Raw genomic sequence first — 21,190 nt, 5'->3', positions numbered from 1 at the left:
GATTTACAAGGTTTCTGAAACCTTGTAAATCTGGGAATGCATGAAATGCATGAAATTCCATAACAACACCCATGGCATGACCCTTTCACATAGAGTTATACGTGAAATCGGGCCATATTTCTAAGGCCATGAATCGTCACTCAAGGTAGCTTTACGTGGCCTTGTAAATATGTGTGGGCACACTGAGCCCAAAGCATCACAAAAGTGACTCTCCGGAGGCATTATTGTGTCGCAGGGGCATTGTAAATATGCCATAAAGTCTCCTGGATATATGCTCATCACCTCTAACAGATTAATCTAAGTTCTGTTTGACTTTCCACTATAAGGAAAGCATTTAAATATCTGCTTTAGGCAATGTTTCTAAGAAAATCTTTATGCCCCTCCTGCATTCAATGTTTCCTTCATATGGTATGTTTGTTCACTTCATGAAACATGTTTAAATAATCCATTCAGACATAAGCATAAGTCAATTCTAGTGACTGGCAACTATTGGTGACTATTTACTCGGTGTATTCAATTTTATGGGGTATAGTGGATGTGCCCTATTTTTATCGCCTGTACCCCGGCGTTTTTATTGCATGATTGTACAACTTTTTAAGCTAAATTAGGTTGTTCAGTAGCATGACAGTTCTCTTTGTGACTGGCCTGTTTTATTTAAGACTGCAGCTGCTTTGGTCGCATATTGGGTGGATGCAGTGTAAAATGTATATAAATTATATTAAAAGTGCACTATCTGCAGCCAGCACCTCTAAGCCATAATAAAACTCTAAAGACACAATAGAGATACAGTAACAAACCTGATTATGTGTAAGCATTGCACGTCCACAGTTCAAGGTAACGTGAAGTACTATTGGCCAACCGTCTCAGTATTTCTTCAGCTGGTCTGAGTGAAAAAAAGAACTTCTGATGAATATGTGAATGTAGATTTAACTACAAAAAAAAGCCCATCAGATTTGGATTTTGCATGGGAGATTCTTCCTAAATCCAGATTCGTTTTTCTCTTTGTAGGGTGAGAAACAACTTATTTGCGTGTGCCAGGTCGAAAGGTTCTATTATTTTGTGCTTAATGTCCTGCTATATATGTATTCCAGTTGCATTAAATTTGGGCTGTAGATGATTTGCCTTAATGTTTCATTTTTGGGCCTTTCTGGTCAATCACAATACATTCCTCAAACAGAGATTCTCATCAAGTGCAAACTTTCGAAGCAATTGTTATATGGCATACAGCAGAATTTGAAATTGTGATTCAGACTGCTCAGACCCTTAAGGCGACCTAACACGAATTCTATGGGAATCATTGTCATAGAAAGTCAGCAGCTGCATTAATCCAGTGTTTGATATGCTTTTGGTGATGTTAGGATGACCAGATTTTGAAAGCCAAAAAACTAGAACATTCAAGAAACATTGAAAGAGGACTACAATTCTGTATCAACTGAGGACATAGGATGAATTAGTTGACAGTGCTCCGAAAACTAGAAAACACAGACACTGCATCACTATGGTACAATTTTTACACACTGTATGGTCTTTGTTAATTAAATTGCTTCTGATACAGGCTGCTAACTAAACTTGCACTGCAGCCCATGAAAATGTGCCATCCTTTGTGTTCCCCAGATCCTCTCTGAAAACCAGGCTGAAACTTGCCAGGGCAGATGGTTGGAAAGCAGGATTGTCCTGGCAAATCTGGGGCACCTCGTCACCCTGGGTGATGAAGATTTGTCACATCACTACCTCTTACTCTCAGTCTGAGGCAACTACAGAGCTGCTAGCTCTCATAGGTCCACAGTTTCAGCACACTTCGCACAGCCTCCCGGTGAATAGGCATATTCTTATACTTAACAGTAAGATATGATGGAATTCCTGAGAGAGAATCACTTTTTTAGATAATCTTCACTGTTGGAGCCCATTTTCCTTTCCGCCACACACTCTCTCGCCCACCAACGAACATGGAAGACTGTCCCAGTGACTGCGTTGTGGAGGGACGGTGTGCTTACTGTTCTACCTAGGCACAAGAGTAGCTTCAAAGACCTGCACTTCACTATGGCTATACCCACTCCACAGCACCGTTTGCTCCTCCACTGCCCTATCACATGGTCAAAATTATTCCCAGCTTGGCAGATCTGCTGTTGTCAAACAACGGTTAGTGCTGTTTTATTACAGAATGACTTTTCGATTTCGCAAGCAAGAAACATTCTTGGCTTTTTATTGACGCCTCGGTCCCTAAAAGTCATCCAAATTATATACGGGTGATGTTTTCTGCTCAAACCAGAACCAAATGTATTACTTTTAGGTTTCTTCATTTGACCCTCTTGTTTGAGGGTTTTTCAGCAGCAGTCTTTAACCAAAACATCTGTTAAACTACTATAGACTGGAATCTTTATAGACATATTTCGTGCCCCATCCCAGCTTTAGATTGTGAAGGAAGATATTTTCGGAAACCTTCTATAAATGCTGATGGAATCCACACTTGTGAAACTGCTACTCTGAATTGTTTGAGTGTGGAGGCTCTCTGTTAATTAGGAAACTCGTAAAATGTATGGATCCTCTATCGTCGCCTTAAATTTGATCTTTCGTGCACGATCTCTGCTTTCAGGATTTTACATCTTATGTTAATTAGATAAAAGCATAATTTTGTCTTGTTTATTTTCCTGCTTAGTCTGCGTCTTCACCGTTGTGGTTGGTTGCAGCATAGTTCATCTGACATGGCTTTGTGAAAGCAGTGGTGATTAGGTCTGCCCACAGACCGCTTTAGCTGTTGCTTCCAGTTCTTTTAACTATAGATGAAGGGGCTGTGGCAATCCCTTACAGATATATCACTGTCTCACTTCATGCTATTATCTGATTGATATCATTCCACCCTATGATGTGCTTCCATTGTACTGAATAAAATATATTATTTTTATCTTCATCACATATTGAATGTTTTATCTCATACATGCATTTGGTGCAGACAGCAATAATTATGTCGGATATTTTTCACTGCAGTAGGCTTTTTTTTTACCTGTTTTTGGACTCATGTGAACCAGACTAAGATGTCTGTCCCCACACTTTTTCTCATGTCCAATTCGGGGCATCCTGCCCAGTGCTAATACTGTTGGCGCATACTTTATACTTGTGAGTACCTGAACTACTAAGGCATGCAGTAAATAGAATACATCTGGGAGAACTGTTTGGGATATACCAGCAGCATACCTCTGTCCCTGTACCTGTTCTGCCAGCATTGCTTACACAGACAACATGCTGGGTGGCTCATTGCAGTCAGGGCATTGCTCATTCAGTGAATATACCCAGCCACTGCTCACGGGTGAGTTTTTTCTGGCATCTCCTCTCCCCGCTACTGGTGTGCGGCTCACAAATTGAGCATGCCTTGCATCCTCACTCCACAGTCAGGATGTAGTATTACCCACCTCTTGTATTGCCACTTGTGGATTGCCACGAGAGCACTGAACTGTCTCACCTTATTTTCTGTCAATCTAAACTGAATATTCCATCTCAAAAAACGTATTTCATATCAGGGACCACACTGTATTTGATGTTCCCAAGCTGTTGAGGTTTATTAGAACTTGTCTTATCGTTGGTACCAATTGTACCGTAGCCAAAAGGCAAACTTTAAGGAAGACAAGATAACTACTTTCTAAATACTTTCTGTCTGACTTCCTTCCTCGCCTCTTCTCATGTTTTCTATGTCTTCCCTTCACTTGCCTTGCATTAATCTTATAAGGCCATACTGGCAATCAGCATGTAGCTAGTTGGCTATCTTTTCCCATGATTTTTTTAATAGGTGGTCCGGCTTTGAAGGGCCAATGCATGGAAACAAACATTGTCGGGAGTGCACATTTGTGCATGCCTTTGCTTGCCTTCATAACCATATTAAGACCAGACATACTGGCTTTCCTAATGCTTAGTTATTCTGAGAGCTTTTAAATTTATTTGGCCTGGAACGTCCACTGATTGTACAACATGTCTATTTAACTACTTTGTTACTGTGCAAATGATGTTTAACTCGTGTTTAATTTTTATTGAAAGGAGCTACTTCGCACAAATGTCATATCTTATACAAGACCTTTAACACATTTCATCCTGTTATTTATGATTTCGAAATTATGATGAGTGTTGTTAGTCCTATCACTGAAATGTTAGCTGTGCATCAAGGTTATGAACTGCTATACAAATGTAAAATATGAAGTAACTACATATCAAGGAAATGCCGGGGTCTCACAAGGGTTAGGAAAGCTAAATATAAACACCAATAAAATACAATACTTAGCTTTTTTTATGAGACAGGCCATAAGATTTGTTGTTTGCTTATAGAGGAGCCAGCACCTCGAGAGTTTTCCAGGTTGTGCCAGAATGCTTTGAAGTAAATGGCAGAAAATAGTGCAGGAAGAGAGAGATTCTTATTGTGAGCCCTCTCAGAAACCACCCAGAAAGGTCTGGGTATGCTGCATGTGATTGCAGGTGTGTCTGGGATACTCTTACAAGAGTTCCTGGTGCCCATACCATATTATAGGATGAAAAAGCGCAAAATTCTAAAAGACGCACAACTTATTAGTTGTCAGGCTTGAAAACCTCACGAAGTAGGTGGCTGAATTTATCTATATGAAGCCACTATCCTGAAACACCTTTTTGGTATATTTCTACTTCTTTTCCAAGACAAATTAGGTAATGGATTCTTAAGTGGAATGAAGATTAGTTCCAGGATGGGGCAAGCCGGTTCTAGACCCCGTTCCCTGGCATAGTAGAACGTTTTCCTTACTGTTTTGCATTGGACTGGGAGCAGAGATATTGTTAGGATGCTCACTCTCAAAACAAAAGGGAACAGGATGAACTAAGACAGATGATTTTTTAGGGAGACCACGTCGGAGTAGTCCAGAGCTCTTATCTAATTTTTTTAATCCAGAAAACTGTAGGACCTGGAATTTGTCAAAATACATGTTGACCCTTGAACATTTTCAGAAAGAAAAATTGTGAAAAATGTTTGAGACTTAAAATTTGACTGAGAAACCTCTTAATTCGAGTTAAGGACAACATCACTTCATCCAGTAAGCTCATCTGTTTTTCTGGTAAGGGACCCTTGCACCAACTGAAAAGCAGTGGTCAGGGTCAGAATGTTGCATTGATCCAAGGACCTTTGAAGTTGCTTTGGCTTTAGCAGTGCATTCTGCGACCTGGAGCATTTTCTTCATCTCAAGAACCCTTCACAGCAAGCTTTCTTTCAGGAGATCTTGGGTAGTAGAACTGTTTGTTGCCATAACCTACATTCCTGTACTCTGCTGAAGTTACATTGTCTGTGGGCAGCCCTCAATAAGAGGGCCAATCATGAGATAACATGGGGTGGACATATTTTGTGTAATTCCGTATAGCGCAATCAAGGGGAATTACTTACAAATTCCATGAGATTACATAGAATTTTGTAAGATGAGTAACCCTCCATTTAGTGCTATTTCATATCACAAAAATGCCCCCTTGCATCTAAAATATGCTCGAGGATTAATTTTGCACAGGAAATAATGCTAAATGCTGCAGAACACGAATACCAGTTCAATGAGCTACTCACTCTTGCTAAATGTGCTCTTGGCATGTACCACTAGTTTCTTAGAGCAAAATGCAGCCTTGCATCCAAAATGGAGGCAGGGATGCATTTTGCGCTAAGAAATTAATGCTAGATGTAAAACAACACGAACAGCAGCCACTAAAATAGTTGTTTCTGTGCTAATTCCCCCTGCCCAAAATTACTCTTAAGTGTGCAAGCTGGCGTAATCACATAGTTACTGGTAATTTGTTGGTAACTCTGTGTCAAAGAGTAATGTGGAATTATCACAATTACTCTGATTACTCCAGCGTAATTAAAATTACTCGCAGGCCTAGCAAAAACTATTGCATGGATCAGACAACCCAGTGCTCTGCCCTGTGAAGGCACCTTGCCTTTCCTACAGTTTCTTTTCAACCCAAGGTAATTTTTCATCGGGATTGAGAACCCTACATGTACGCGATTTGAGCTCCAGTTTCTTTTAAGCCAGAGGACTATAATAGTTGTTGACAGATATTGATTGTTATCCAACGTTATTTACGTTATCAACTTCATAAGAATGAAAGACTGAGTGAACCAGTTGGGATGCAAACTCGTGATCATGGAATCAAACACAGATCACAGCAGTGGATGCTTTAGTCCACTCAGCAGCCATGCCTGGCCACTGGACACCATCACATAGTGCCTGGCCACATCACACCGTTTCTGTGAACGTGGTCCTGTGAGTGTGAAAGGTGTTACCAGGAGGAGCCTCATCCTTTAGCTATATCAAAGCCAAGGCGCTGAACAGAATGTCCTCTGCTTTCACAACTCGCATCAGGCCAATTTGCAGTTATTTCTTTAGCAAAATCTTGTCATCTGCTGTAATTGGTACAATTTCTTCTCAGGGTGACCTTCTGTGTTTAGATTGAATTATGTTCTTTAAATGTACCATTTTCCAGAAACAGAAAGAAATGTTAACTGAAAGTGTTTTGTTGTCTTGACCTAATCGGCATCCTTGGCTTTCACCGAGAGATTAAATCACCCCCGTTTCTGCTGACAGGAATAATTTAACTTCGTTTGTTAATTACGGAAGTACATTTTCAAAGGACCCTTTGGACTGCGGGCGCGCATCCCTTACACAACTTTTTGAAGGCAAAGGTAATACAATTGCCTAGTCACAAGACCAGATGTTCAGCACGCATTGGGTGCACAGGGAGACCGAAATAAAAGTCAAGTGAACGCCTTTAAATGAAACGCTGATAGCGTTGATGAAACCCAGAGTATATTGATTTCCTATGTGGCAAATAATACATCTCCTGGGTTTTAACCTTCGACCTCTTCGTCTACTCGTGAAGTGCTATTCGCTTGCTTGGTGTATCAAAAACTACAACGTAACGAGGACGGGCATTGTCAAGAATTTCATATCTAGTCAGAGAAGTTAAATGCTGGCAAATACAAAATTGGGGAAAAGTATTTCTTTATTAAAAAAATACAGTGTACAAAATAAACTGTCAGTATGCATAGGTTTGCATGGGTAAACTAATCGTGTGCTATTAATAATTATTCGTTTATTTATGGGTAAATCGAATTAATCCTTACTTTAGTCCATTTCTCCTTCCTTGTGTATGTACTGTGTGATTGTGTTTGATAGTTATAGGATGGAATCCATTATTGGCAGTCAGCTTATGAATTTAATGTGCGATGTGTCCTCTCCGCTTATATTTCATAGCCGGGAGCTGTGCTCATGATGGGTTGAGATTGCTTGGGGGCAGACCGTTAAACGATCGTGGCTGTAAACAATTCCCAGTAGCTTTAGAAACATGAGGAAAAAGGTGGCTGACGCAAGAGGTGCACAGTTATATGACGACGTTTCTGGTGGAATACGACACTGAGTTTATTTACTTATTTATTTTTTCTGAGAGGTCACCTATTAAAGGAGATTCGATTTATATACTGAGATTGTATTAGTTTCTCTTTATAGGTGAAATTGGAAAAATGTGTTTTACCCATAGAAAACAGTCGCAGCACAGAGCTATAATTTTTATTCTTCGAGAATTAGCAGGCGCTACTTCTCTGTCTTCTCTGTTAATCATGATCCCTTGCGCTTTTAAACCATTTTAAAGGGCCCATCTAGAGTATAGAAAAAAATGATCTTCTGCCATTGTGGCATCTCTAACAATCATCAACAGTAAGCATTGTAGAATTATTGGTTTGTTTGGTGACGTCAGCTGGAGTTTTGAGATGCTTTTTGACATCTTTCACCGAATGGCCATTTCATAATCCATCTTTTGTATGTACCTTGACCACCGCTGCACTCGATGAGGCCTCACCATTGCCCTCCAAGTCAAGAGCCACATTCCCATTTTATACTTGCTCACAAATGATTAAAAGACTAATTTAAAAAAACTGACTTCAGGGGAAAGGGGTGCCTGTAACACACAGGCACATTTCTTGCACAGCAGACACTGCTGTGAAGGGGAGAGCATGCAGGCCTTTAAGTGGGCGCAGCAGGCATCGAAAAGGGTAGTGTGGTCAGGGTTTAGGAAACGGGCTCACCCTGAGTGTAGTGCCTTGCTAAGCATAGCAGTAGGCAGTGCATTATTGGCTCGTTCTTTTTCCAGAGACCAAAGTATATCTAAGATACTAAATCAAGGTTGCTAAAATGAAATTATGGTGCAATACTGAGATGAGAAAAAGTGCTTGTTCTAAACAGCATACAAATTGTCTTAGATGTTGCTAATTTGAACGGACATTATGCTTTAAAACAACCATTAAATTAATCTGTTGTAGTGAGGGACACAAATCTAACCTCCTCCGTCTGCATTGCTCATGACTTCACAGGTGATGTTACAGATGACATCACACATGAGCATCAGTGATGTCAGTGAAGCTGCTATGAGGATTGGGCTTCCCAGCGGTTCTGACTGAAATCCAGGCCCTACTCCTAGATCGTAGTGAGCACATTTAAAGCATAAGCATAATGAGCTGTGGTGTAGAATGCAGGGCCGGATTGTAGCGTTTGAACCCAGTGAGACAATAAGGGCTGAGGTTTAAATTGCAGGTCGTGGACAAAGGCCAGTATCAATAACCTGAAATTACTAGAAATGATTGTAGGGTATGTGTTAGAAATTGTCTCTAGTTTGCAGAGGTTTGCGCTCTGTCCACAATCCTAGTCAGGGCAAGTAAGATACACACTTAAAGTTTAACTGTGCTAACCCTCTAGTAGCTTGGCACAGAGCAGTCAGACTAAACTCAAGAGGCAATGTGTAATGTATTTGTGGACACACACAGTAACACAGTGAAGACACCACAAAAGGACTCCACACCATTTTAGAAAAATAGCCAATATTTATCTGAATCAAACAGTACCATAACAACAAAAATCCAACATACACAAGGCAAGTTATGAATTTTCAAAGATTAAATCAAAATTCAGTGCATAGACAAAAAACAAAATCTCCAAGTGGAACTAGCTGGTCATGTTGGACTGGGGCAAATTCAAAAGTGCAGTCCGACCTCAATAGAATCAAGCAGACCCACTGACAGTACCTTTGTTGGATTGATGCTCGGTGATGCTGTGTTGATCCAGAGGAGGGGATGCCTTGCGCTTGCAGGCAATGCGTCCTTTCCTGATCAGACAACTCCGGTGATGCGCTGATGTCCAGAAGTGAAGAGTACTGGTTCCGATGCATCAGTGCTGCGTCAGCCAAGCCAGGGCTACGTTGTAAGTCAGGTTTGCTTTGGTGCAGGCAGTCACAAATCGGTTTCTGCAGCAGGATGCTTCGGTTCCAAGTGACGCCCTGGTGTTGCGTCACTTCGTGTGTTGCAGCACCACACTCACCTCCATGGCCCTGGGACTGGATTTGGCACCACTTGGCAGAGTAGGACTCACAGCAGAGGGGCCCAAGTGCTGGTAGCAAGATGCAGGGGAAGTCTTTGATATGTATGAGACTTCGGAACAGGAGGCAAGCACAATCAGGCCCTCAGAGAAACTTTAGATTGCAGGATGTAGAGAGTTAGATCCAGTGCACTCACTCTCAGGGAAGAAGTATCATGGAACAGGCCAACATAGCAGAGCAAACAGAAAAGTGGCAGTCCTTCCTGACAATACTGTTGTCCTCCTTCCAAGTAGAATGTCTCCAGGCCAGAAGTGTTCTGAGTGTATGGTGCCAGAGGCTCATTACTTATATCCAATTGAGCCTTTGAAGTGGGGGAGACTTCAAAGAGTGATTCTGAGGTGCCCAGTTCCCTTTTATCTCAGTCCTGTCTGCCAGGAGGTCTGTGGGGCCAGGCCTGTACCCTTTGAAGTGCAAATGAGAGCCCCCCACCCTTCCTGCCCAGGAAAACCCATCAGTATTGAAATGGAATGCAGGGGCAGTCGAGTGTCCTGTATTTGTCTGGATGGAATGCACAAAGGTAGCTGTCACCTAACCTCACACAGACCAGATGTTGATTGGAAGCAGGCTAAGGCACAGGATGGTTAAAGTAAGAAGATGCCAACTTTCTAAAAGTGGCATTTTTAGACCTGCAATGTAAAAAAACGCCTTTACCAAAAGATGTGTTTTTAAATTGTGAATCCAGAGACACCAAACTCCATTTGTCTATCTTTTCTCAATTGGTAATTACACTTAAAACAGTTTTAAGGCAATCCCCATACTAGCCTATGGGAGAGATAGTTCTTCCAGGAGTGAAAAACAATTTTAAGAGTTTTTCACTACCTGGACATGTTAAACTTAAAAGTACATGTCCAGCTTTTTAAATGTGCTGCACTCTGCCCGTGGGGGTACCAGGGCCTACCGTAGGGATGCATTACATGTACTTAAAAGGAAGATTTGGACCTGGCAAGTGGGAACACTTGCCAGGTCGAAATGGCAGTTTAAATTTCACCCACAGGCTCTGCATGGGCAGGCCTGAGGCTGTTTGAAAGGCTACCATAGTGTGTGGCACAGCTGTTGCTACAGGCTCACAAGTCGGATATGACCTATGAGCCCTGGGCACACATAGTGCACTTTACTAGGGACTTACTAGTAAATCAGATATACCAATCATGGAGAAGACAATGATACCATGTTCTAAACACAGAGCACATGCACTTTAGCACTGGTCAGCAGTGAAAACGTGCACATAGTCCTAAAACCAACAAAAATTGGGTCAGAAAAAGAGGAGGAGGAAGGCAAAATGTCTGGGGATGACCTTGCGGAAAGGACCATTTCCTCACCATATGACTGGGCTTTGGGAGTATGTGTGTTCAGTGTAGGACCTGGGCACCTCAGCACCAATAGTGAGTTGGTCACCGCCAGGTAAGCTGTGGAGTCTGCAACCTTTCACACAGTCCACAGAGGCAATGTAAGGCCAGTCCCTACACCCACAGCCTGCTAAGTGTCACCAGGTGGATTCTGAGTTGTAGGCACTTTCAGTAAAAGTACAAATGCCACTGGCTGTTGATATGATATTTAAAATCACAAGTGATATCATGAACATCATTTGTGACATGCAGTGCATGGGGGAAGATATGACCGCAGAACACACCTTGGTGGGTGCATTTCAATGAATTGTCGTTTTTAGATAATAACCATAAATTGCCTTCAGATAATGTTTTTTTAAGTGTATTTCTGTTATAACAATTACATTTTTCTCATCTGCGTAATTTTCCATACTTTTGGGTTGTGCCTCTGTGGTTATGGTTGAGGAGCTTTTTTGTAATTGTTAAAACAATTGACTCTAATGTGCAACAATAATTTAACGGGGTGGTTCATGGGTACCTGTGGATTTCTGAATTTAATTCTGAACTCTAAATCTGATTGGCCAGGATGAGTAATAATGTTTCACTGTATATCCTTTTCGCGGTCTGCAAATCCCTTACAGAAATGTTTTACCTGGGGATTATAGGAGGCACGTGGTAGGATTAGCAGCCCTTTTCCAACCCAGTGGCAGGTGAGGGTACACCCTTAAGGCATTGGAAGTATCCGCCGGTCTATGCAGAGTGTACACTGATGGCAGTAATATTGAATGTTAATGTTAGTGCTACAGGGCATAGGCCATGGACATATGTAACAGACTGTGTTTACTGAGTGCTTCAAGTTTGTGGGAAAATGTATCTTACTGGTTTCAAGGTTCAACTCATCCTTTCTTATTTGAGATTGTCCTTAAATGTCTGTTTCTTTTAATCTAGCTGTTCTAAATTCTACTTATTGGTTTTAATGAGCTCTTACTGGTTTCAAGTCAAGTGATTAGTACTGAATGAAATGGTCCTTAGTGGATTAAGTTTGGTTTTTACTGGATTTATCTGGTCTGTAACAGTTTTAGTTGGTTTCAGCAGGTTCGTACAACTTTCAACTGGTCCATACTGCTTTTGACTGTTTTCATCTGGTGACTACTAGTTTCGGCTGCTGCTTATAGTTTTGGCTGGTTCCTAGTGGTTTTGGCTGGTTTTACTGGTTTCAAATGGTTCATACTAGACCACTGTTTTTTTCTCCCTGTTATAAAGCAATATGCTGGGCTTAGATCAGGCCAAAGATCAGGCACTGTGACTGTCCCCTGAATGGAAAGTCAAAGGAAGTGTGGGTACTGAGAGAATGGGTTCTGCAAGCAGACCATTACCTTTTAGACATATCCTCTGCTCAGTACTTATGAATGCTTCCAATGCAGAGGGCAGAATGACATTACAATACATGCCATCAGTAATATATACATAATACACATATGCATTTATATATTCACTTAAAAAAACAAAGGTTACAGGGACGTTATAGTTTGGCTCACATTTTAAACATACAAAACCATAGAAATTCACATGTTATAGTTAACTATAACTCGTGCCCTAAGGTAGCTATGACTTGTGCCCTCGCCATACACAGTTTTTTCATCAAAACATTTACTGCAAATATCACATTGATATTATCAGTGATGTTATCAAAGATGTCAAGAGTGCCGTAATTTGTGGAATAATTAGCAGAAATGCCGAGGGCGTGAGTTACAGTTACCTTAGGGCATGAGTTATAGTTACTTGAGATAACTCTCACTATAACAGGTGAATTTCTGTGATTTTGTAAGTTTAAAATGTAAGCCTAACTATGACGTCCTTGTAACCTTTGTTTTTTTAAGTGAATTTCTATGTTTTTTAAAATTATATTTCCTAACTATAACGTCCCTATACACTTGTTTTTTTCAGTGAATTTCTATGGGTTTTTTTAAGGTACAGTAATTTTCATTACTATATGTTAATCAAACCACTGTAGCCAGACTAGGCGGCCAACCCCTTAATCACCCAACCCCGCGCTGTGCACAGCCTTTGGCCATGCACAGCTGGAGCTGGCCACAGGTCTGCATGACCCTACTCCACCGGCAGATTTTGGTTCTGGGCACCCCATCCCTAGATCCCGGCCTTTTAAATTAATTTTTTGGGGGGAGAGGGGCCCCTCCCTTGGCTGATTTCAACCCTGGGGACCCCATCCCTCAGGGGCCCACATTAGTATATTTATTTTTTGGGGTGAGGTGGCTCTCCCACATCTGTTCAGCTTAAAGCCCCGGGAAGCTGGTGATCCCCAGGGATGCGGGGACGGGGCACCCCCCCACCACCACAACACTCATTTACTTTGAAGCCCGGTGAGGTGGTGGTCCCGGGGCTGTAGGTGATCTGCGCATACAGCAGCCTTCAATTTGTTTAAAGCCCTAGGTAGGTGGCGGTCCCTGTGACTGCAGGGGGATGAGCACCCCCCCACATTTACGATGACAGTGCCACCAGGACTTGGCCCACCCGGGGGCTGCATTTAAACAAGTGTGGGAGCCTGCACATGATCTTTAAAAAATATATATTTTGGCAGATCTACAGATCTGCCACATTTCCTGGCGAATTTCTTTAAAAAAATGTTAGTCAGGGTGCCCTTTTCTTATTTTTAACATTTTTTGATGGGACTCGGCTTCGCCAAGTCCCAAAATGGCTGCCAACACTTTCTTGTCGAAGTGTTGGCAGCCAGTCCGATCGCAGCACGATATCAGGAGGATTTGCTGAGCCGTCGAGTCCCTATATTAGTTTTTTCTTTCATTACTCAAAAACTACTGAATAGATATACACCAAATACGTTTGCTTTCTCGACCAAGAGCCATCTTTCTGACAAATTTGGTGTAATTCCATCCAGTGGTTTGGTCACTATACCTGTTCAAAATCCCAACGGAAAAATGCATGGGGAAAAAGCATTTTGGGACTCCCCTCTTCTCAGCCCCTGCTTGAGGGATCACCCCCGAAACTTTCCAGATAGACGCTGAAGTGAGCGTCGTGTTTACTTGGAAAACGTTTTGAAGAGTCATAAAATGGCATCAAAGGCATTAGCAAAACAAAAAACGCTTTTTCTGCACATATACACACACACACACACACACATATATATATATATTTACACAGCTATAACTGCCACTGTGTAGTTATAGTTAGGACTGAGTTTCAATAGGAAATACATTTTTTGTTTTGTTAATAACTTTGGCGCAGTATATTAAAATTCTTCATGAAACTTTCCAAAAAAAGTTTCATCCACTACAGGCCTTTCCTGAAAAGTGTTGTAGTGATCTGTCAAGTATGGGCCAAGACAAAAAGGGTCCAAAAATTCATTTAACCAATGCAGTTTCCTATAGGAAATATAGACAAGGCTAGAACCAAAATGACTGAACGTAATTACACCACATTTGTCAGAAAGCTAGATCTTCCCCAAGAGTGCATGCCTTTTGTGATTTGTTGAAAATCTATTCAGCCATTTGAGGGAAATTAAGCATTAAGCGTTATAGATTACTAGGGGTGCAGTACTACCATGGGAATACAGAGGGAGTTTGGAATTGTTAGGCATAGTAATAAAATCTTATTTTGTGTTAAAAACAAATACCTCAAAATTTACTGAAAAAGCCAAAGTTTAAAGTGATGGTAGATGTTAGACATTGTAATACCTTGTGTTATATTTTTTATAAATGTAGAAATTCACTGAAAAAACAGTTATAGTTAGTATAATAATAGTTAGGTGAAAATGGCAGTTATAAAATATCATTTTAAACTAAAAAACACGGAAATCCACCAGTTGCTGTTAACTGATGCAGCTATAATTTGGGCACCTGCAATGCACTGTTTATTACCTCAATACTACATCACTCATGACATGTTCTATGACATCATTTTTAACATCACTAATTACATCTTACATTACATCATTAGTGACATCAGTGTGCATGACAAGTGCACAAGTTATAGTTACTTTAGTCAACTCTACCTGGTGAATTTCAGTTTTTTGTGTTTAAACTGGTATCTTTAACTGAGATTTTCACCTATCAAAACATTCACTTTAACCTTTGTTTTTTTCAGTGACCAAGGTTTTTTTGCTCAAATGCTTTGAGCTTGCAGCCTACTGCACATTAAACTTATTTTCTGCAAGAATGGAGTGTTAATGCTGTTTTTCTGCAACTGTGAGATGGGTGCCTTGTTTGGCTAACCTCTGATGTGTACAGCTCAAGGCCATGTGCAGTTTAGGTTTGTTGCTCATCTGTGGTGGATTGGTTGAAAGACCAGGCCAAAGTTAAGGTTCTGTGGCCAACAATACTGTGCACAGCTAAAGGTATGTACTGTGAGGACGAAACCAAGTTCAAAGAAGTTAGATGTAGCAGAGCAACAGAAAAAAACCTGGAAATCCAATGAAAAGGCTACAATTAAATTGGTTACAGTTGATTATTACACCTGTGGGACAATGCCTCTTTTTGAGTGGTCACCCCCAATTTTTGCTGAATGTTATTTCTGATTTTTAGACTCTGCACACTGGGATATTGCCATCCAGTGCGCATTGTATGTGCTCTGGCTTCTAAAGCATGTAAAAAATGGCTAATCCCTGTTGTCGTTTTTAACTGACCTGTATAGTCATAGTATATGGTGTAGAAATTACATCGATGGTAAGTGAAATATCAAATGTGGGCCCCAGCACTTACTGTGCCATGCACTGGTGTGAGAAGGACAACATGGCTTCAGGCCTACTATTGTAGCCTAGCTGTTGTAGTTTAAAGCTCTAGTCTGACCTACCAATGGGCCTTGAAGCCCACAAGTTAAAGTGCCTAAAAAGTGTGACATGTAGAAATGTAAATTCATCATGTACCTACAGTAACAAGCCCCCAAAATTTATTTTCACTGTGGAAGGCTCTCCCTGTCCTAGGAGGAAAACAAAAGTGCAGATTAATATGTTAATTTTGCTAAACCTGGTTTGGGACAAGCTATAGCAATAGTTCAGCCACTATATTTAATATGTATTAAAAATCCAGCCTGGTGGTGAAGATGACTTTTAATAAATAATTAGCAAACATAACTTTTAGGAAGGTGCCTTCTCTCTGCACGAAGCTCCTGGAGGATAATTTGCATTATGAACAACCGAAACGTAAAGGGCGGTGTCACCCGAAGGGGCAAACCCCTTCACTATAATTAAGCTGAAAAAAAAAACAATAGTTCCCAAAGGAAAGCAACAGGGAAATCTTGTATGTCCTATGTGTAGAGAATAAAACAGTTACAGGACAGAAGACCTCATCCACCCAGAGTTGGCATTGTATACCATACACAGGTCAAACCAGAGGGGTTTGTACGTGTCATCGGAACCCTGAGGTGGCAATAGAGATGATGTTACATTTTTACTGTTATGTATTTTTTATTAATTTTTATTTTGAGGTAGTTAACTTGAACAAAATGTTTTTTTCAAAGTGCAGCTAACAATGGACACTGATTGGAATTAGATTATTTAGGTTTTGTTTACCTTTCATAATAACGTGTTTGTAAAATAGTGGAAAGTGGTGAGTGCTGGTGCACCTATGCAAATCTGTGACCATACGGCATCAATATGGCCCTACTAGATTTGTCATAGAATTTGTATAGTTTACAAATGTAAATAACCATTTGTCTAGCTCAAATGGATCAAAATTATACTGCTAGAGAATGTCCTGCATAATCCTGCATCATTCACTTTTTTCATGATGACGAAATCTGTATTTCAGCGAAACCCAGGAAATAACACATTTCTTGGTGGCTTGTAAAATTTAGGTTTTTATACCACTCAAGTTTGTGCAATAAAAACCCTTAAACATGAGAGATCTATGTAGTGCCATTTAAGCTTATCAAACAAGGAGCTGCCACTAACATCAGGCCTCACTACTGTAATTGTGGCATACATCATTAGCTCATCCTTCTCTACTTTTTTAATTGTTTTTATTTTAAAGCCCATCACGTACACTGACACTCATTTAGTGACTAGAAATGACACCATAATAAAACTATTGCCTATCACACATTCCTAAACTAAATATGCATTTTCAGCTTTTATCATAAGTGCTAATTAGTAAATGTGCAATATATTTGTTCCTGACTTCAGTGCAGTGATGGGAGCAGTTATAGGTATTATTTTTCACAGTCAAAGGTCACAGATATGGCTTTTGAAGCCAGTTATTTTTTTTTAGGCGGATTCTGTACTGTTTGTACTGAAAAGAACGACTGGTACTCAATTAGCATTTATTTTCATTTGTTTTGCTGAATGTTTCTTTATGATGACAATAGTGGGCAAAGGTCAGAATATTAGCAAACTATTTTAGTTTTAATGGCTGCATTGGTATTTGGAGGGTAGACATGACTCATCAAATGTGTTTGTTGTCATTGCATTTCAGAATTAATAGCACTTTTACAATAGAACACACCAGCCTAGACTCTAAATTATTGAAAGATACATAGAGCGCCTTAAATCTCCTGGGTCCAATATGGCGCCGGTAGTTAACGGGCTTTTTCTTTTGAACTTAGATGAGATGAATTCGTCTTTAAGGCATGGCTGGCTGCCCTGCAACCAGACAGACGTCTATTGATCTGCAGTTACAAAGAGATTAAGTCTCGAATTCGACCTCATAAAGTCACCCCATCTCGAAAGGAATATGTTTTTGTGACAGAAACTCGCTGTGTTTTGTCTTTTGTACTCCCCATAAAGATTTGACGTGCACATTGCAACGAGAAAATGGGAAAATTCAAACCTTCGTTTTCGGTGTATTTTGACATCTGCCTATTACCTTCTTGGTAAATAGCCAGTATCCTAATCAAAGCTTGTTGCTCTTGGTATTACCCCTTGCACGAAGTTTCCTGGACCCATGTTATATATCAGGTGCACTGTTCATGTTTGCGCCATGGCGCACTTTCAAACTGGTGCGCTGGGCGCAAACATGAACAGTGCACTGGATTACAATGAATGTGCTGCCCTGACCTCGAGGACTACTCATTCAGTGAAATATGGAGAGCCGGCATTCATAATATGACATAGGCACAAAGGCAAAGAGATTCCCTCATTTGCGGAAGCCATCCCCCTTCAAATGAGAGTACGCCCTCTCGAGATAGCGCCGGCTCTACATGTGCATACTGGAGTAATACACACAGAAGGAGTCAGTGTTTAGGTTGTGTTGCAGGCACAATTAGTCATTAGTGCATTCTGATGTTCACATCTGTTCTTTTTTGGATTGTACGGAAGCAATTTATCCCCTCCAGTACTAATGTACATCTCTGATTCTGTAGTGGACACGCTGCATAACCTTCTAGCAGTGTTATAATTGAAAGTGTTCAAACCCCTCACTGCCCCCAAACAATGGTCCATCCTACATTCTACACCCAAAAATACTGGAGCTGTGGAATGCTGCCAGATCTCTTTTCAATGGATCTCTGTGGCAAAAGAACTGAGAAACTGCAGTAGTAAATAATTAATGCCCAAATGTTGAACAGCTAATAATAGGCGCAGAGAACTGAGCAGCAATGATGGAAAAAGCTTGACTAAGCAGGCCTATTCATTTACTTGAGTGAATTACGTTTCTAGAGTTCAGGTTTTGCCCTCCAGCAGTCTGAGTCAGTCTTTGGGGGTAGGTGGCTCTGGCAAGGGAACGTGAGAGCTTGCTCCGCTGTTCTGTCTCCTACTGTGCTCTTTGGTGCCACACAGGTACTTTTTAGTTTTGGTGTTAGCCAATACCTTTTCATTTTACTATAATTGCATGTATAATATACTTATTTATAGGGGCGTTCAGCCTGGTGTCTTCCTCCATTGGGCTGTTGTGCCATTCGCATTTTAATTCCACCCACTCCAGCATGGGGCAGTAGATCAGCCCTCTTCAGTGCCTGGATAACCTCACTCTGAGCAGCTGCTTTCTGCTCTTTCAGAAGGAGCACATCCACGCACAAAAGTAGTTTGTTCAGTGTATGGAACTACCAAGGCAAGGCATGATTTTTTAAACCAATGTTTTTAGCTTTGTTTTTTGACAGCAAAGCCCAGCAGGTGTCTATCAATAATGTTTTCCAAAAACCTGACCAAAAACGAAAAGCAAGCATTGACAAAGCTGAAAGACTGGTACTCAGAGCCAGGTCTAAAAGGCCAGGCCTAATGGCTTTTCAAAGTGTCTCTGCATTGTTGCACATTTGTCAAGCTGTTTGTTGCACCCTTGAGTTCAGTAGTATGCTAATGTGAGTGGTACATAAATAAATAACCACTTTGCAGTATTGCAGGCTTCACCGTACTCCTTTCATGGTTAGCTTTTGTTTAAACTAATTCAAGATAATAACGAGCCTATCTGAAATAATCTGGGGGGGGCTGTCCGGTGAATAAAAACAAGTTTATTGCCAACATAAGACCGGGAGGAGACCGCGTAACCGCCAAGGCTTCCCTTCCGTTTTTTCCTCATGTCCGTCCTCGCGCTCACACGCTCGAATCCCTTATTGTGAGCGCGAGGAAAGAACCTTCAAAGAATATTACACTGTCCTTATCGGGACACCTCGTACTGCAGACTTCAAGTTTATAAATCCCTGCTCTAAACTTTGCAGTAAGTGACATGAGCTTCCTTTAATTGCCACTAATTCTGTTCCTCATGATCAATTCATCTGTAAATACATTCACCTTTTCACTTTAAGTTGTTGAGGATTGTCAGTGACTTAAAACACAGACCTCGAGAAAGGTTTAATACTAACCCCATCTTGCACAGATCAAATGAGTGCAGCAAATTCACCGTTTTTCGGGAGGGGGAAGAGGGTGGGCTCTCCACAGAAAAGTGATTGAAAAGTGGATCCAAGTCCTGCACTTTTTAAGTATTAAAACAGCCGTGGGCTTTACTGACAGATCTGAAGGCAACTAATGAATAATCCAGTATGTCAGGGTGTGCCACGGAACCCATGAGCACCATTACAGCAAATTGTGTGTGTCTAGAAGAACGTGTTATGCCCAACACACAGCGCTGAATGTACAGCATGCAAATATGTGTGCCACAGGAGTAGCAGTGTCTGATTCAATTAGAGCAATGCCCATCAGGGATCTGCGCCAGTACACATGCCATCAGCTTTAGATACTCTGCTTTTGAGTATGTGGGGGTGCAAAATCTGTCTCTTTTCCAAATCACATTGAAGTCATCATCCCAAATAGACGACAATACTGAGCCAAAGCCCAGCAAGTGTTGCAGACATGTAGTATTTGCCTTCATTAGGACCTTTTCTTGATCTGGTATGTTCTTGTCCATCCATTTTTGAGCAAGAAAAAAATCAAAAGACCTGTAAGCTGGTACCTGTGTAATATGTGTCTAGGAATGATTGCGAGCCCTAGATAATCCTCTGTGCTTTCTGGCATGCGGTGGGCAGGTTACTTCTATGCAGGATGGGTGAGTACTCCTAGCATACTATGGATCACCTAATGTGGGTACTTTCTATTTTCTGTCAGTAACGGCAGAGGATGTTGGGTAAGGGCATTTCATGGAATCACACAGTGCGAATCTCAATTCTCCACTAAGCGACAATGATGGGAGGGTGTTCACCCAACAATGATGGAAGGATAGGCAACAACAACGATGACAAGGGAGCAGTGACGACAAGGGAAGCAAGAAAAAAGAAAAAAAGTGCCCGATTCCAAGCACAAGCAGAATTAGGATAATGCACTTATTGAGTACTTAGTCCATGTTGTATCAAAGGAACTAATACGAAGAGAATGCACTAACCAACAAGAAACAAGGAAACAAGAGTGAAGAAGAAGCCAACCAATGCTATTATTGTAGGAAACATAAGATCTTGCAAGTGACAGCATATGTGCTGTCCCAGACAAAACCTAAAAACTTGTGAAATTTACTGAAAATTCTAAAAGGCAATTTAAGGCTGACAGTTGTCAACAGTGGCTACAACACAAAACCTCAAATGGCAATTAAATCATTATTTAAGGTAATTCCTCAACATTATCACCCATCCCACTGAACTGAACTATAAATCACTCCCCCAACGTGCATTCTTAACAACCTGAAACTTGTTTTCACACACACACACAACACCACATTAAAAAATCTATAGTGTCAGAAATTGCATCCCTAATTGAATGAAATTGAAATTACTTGATGACAAAAACATAACACTTTTGCATGATAACCAAAGGGCCATCCTATGTTGTTATATAAGGAGTATGTTATAACATACAATAACAACTCAAGTGAACAAGAACAACTCCTAGAATGCAGTAAGTTGTTAAATCAAAACCCAGGACTGGAGGAATGTGTCCTTGGTGACATGGAGTCATCTGGTAACCTTAATTTCCTGGCAGGTCATTGTTTCCTAGTGTGTGTATTTGCATTTGACCATGCAGCTGTTGGTGGATTTCTCGTATTGTGATATGGGCCTTTAAATTCATG

General features: G+C 40.9%; 1 protein-coding gene across 2 annotated transcripts in view; it reads left to right on the top strand.

The window, feature by feature from the left end:
• Positions 1 to 21,190, top strand: part of EPB41L3 (erythrocyte membrane protein band 4.1 like 3) — an 826,134-nt gene that overhangs the window by 56,904 nt on the left and 748,040 nt on the right. The window lies entirely within an intron of this gene.

Source organism: Pleurodeles waltl, chromosome 2_2, assembly GCF_031143425.1.
Source record: "Pleurodeles waltl isolate 20211129_DDA chromosome 2_2, aPleWal1.hap1.20221129, whole genome shotgun sequence".
Taxonomy (NCBI): Eukaryota; Metazoa; Chordata; class Amphibia; order Caudata; family Salamandridae; genus Pleurodeles; species Pleurodeles waltl.
The sequence above is the reverse complement of the archived record's forward strand: the minus strand, read 5'-3'. Positions and strand labels throughout refer to the sequence as shown.